The following is a 1,561-nucleotide window of genomic DNA, read 5'->3' on the forward strand; positions in this document are numbered from 1 at the left end:
TCACTTGAGACAAATTCTTCCTCACAATCACCCTCACTTGATGCATGTGCAGCTTTTAAATCATTGAAAAGGCTTTGAAAATTGTCTTGAACTAAATCTCACCTAATTCACTGTCCGTGATTGGCAGCCCTGTGTGCCCCAGGAGAACGGGTCCAGAGGGTTTCCAGGGCTGTCCCACTTTTTCCTGCAGAGAAGCCGGTGGGTTCAGAATGACAACCTCTCTGTTAGCAGCCGAGTATGGACATGTCACCGCGGCAGAACCACAGCGACTTTTTTGCAGGAAGTCACTGCTGCCAAGTCGATTCCAACTCATCAACTCACAGGCTTCCAGAGGCTGTAAGCCTTTGCAGAAGCCAACTGCTTCAGTTTTCTCCTGATGGGTGGCTGGTGGGTGGGAACTGCCAAACTTTTGGTTAACAGCCCTAGGCCTAACCCACTGTGCTACCTGGCCCATTGCACTAACGTAACGTTAAAGACGAACTGTGTGCAGCTGTTCTGACTGACCTACAAATTGGGCTGAAAGCCATCCTTAGGAATGGATCTTGCTGGTAACGTGGGGAATGCCTGTACAGCAAGCAGTCTATACGGAGAGCCCATTAAGAGGCAATCATCCAGCACAACTAACAAGTCACTCAGACCAGACTTTTGGAATCTGGCTCTTTTGTTCTGTCAGTTTGAAGACTATGGGACGCGTGTGATGCAATTTAGCAGGGAGCTCTTTTAGAGCGTTCACTCAGAAAGGCATCGGGAGCTCTGGGGGTCGAGCTTAGCTTAGGGAGGAGGAATGCAAGTTTGCACTGACAGCTCGATTCCTGGCTGCTTGTCTGCCAGGCCCTCTGGGTGTGGAGGATGGAGGGGCAGGAGGGTTCTTTTAAGCAGATGTGGGCCGCCAGTGTTAAAGGAGCAATTACCATCTTTGTGCGCTGCTCGCTGTTTGCTACTACTGTTTCCTTCAATAAAACCTCTTTCATGTGCCCATTGGAGTCTGTCAGGCAATAATATTTTTCATGCATGACACACATACCGACATGCCCTTGTGTGTTCTTAATACACTTACAGTTGATAACAATAGGGCTGTTTTGTCAGGAAAAGTGGAAAGGTATTTATTCCAAATGCAGAGCAAGAGGAAGACAGCAATCTGATGTTGCTATGTTTCTTGGCAATGAGCCCCACTTAAGGTTCAATCCAGCCCCCTGAAGCAGAGAATAGTAGCCAAATATGATCAGATTAGGTCCTTTGACTAAGTTTCAATAATGAACTTTGGGTGTTGAATCTTCTTCTGTGTTCTGGTTGGAAGATAAGAACACAACTAGAGGTGGGAGAACAGGCAATAGCCTTATTTTTTTTTAAATTGTTTTATTAGGGGCTCATACAACTCATCGCAATCCATACATACATCAATTGTGTAAAGCACATTTGTACATTATTGCCTGCATCATTCTCAAAACACTTGCTCTCCAGCTAAGCCCCTGGCATCAGCTCCTCATTTTTCCCCTCCCTCCCCACTTCCCCCCCTCCCCCATGAACCCTTGATAATTTATAAATTATTATTTTGTCATAT

General features: G+C 46.2%; 1 protein-coding gene across 1 annotated transcript in view; it reads left to right on the top strand.

The window, feature by feature from the left end:
• The window catches only part of MDFIC2 (MyoD family inhibitor domain containing 2), a 166,531-nt gene that overhangs the window by 109,245 nt on the left and 55,725 nt on the right, over positions 1-1,561 (top strand). The window lies entirely within an intron of this gene.

The sequence above is a fragment of the Echinops telfairi genome, unplaced genomic scaffold (assembly GCF_000313985.2).
Source record: "Echinops telfairi isolate 266 unplaced genomic scaffold, ASM31398v2 ScPeMD7_31;HRSCAF=116, whole genome shotgun sequence".
Lineage (NCBI taxonomy): Eukaryota > Metazoa > Chordata > Mammalia > Afrosoricida > Tenrecidae > Echinops > Echinops telfairi.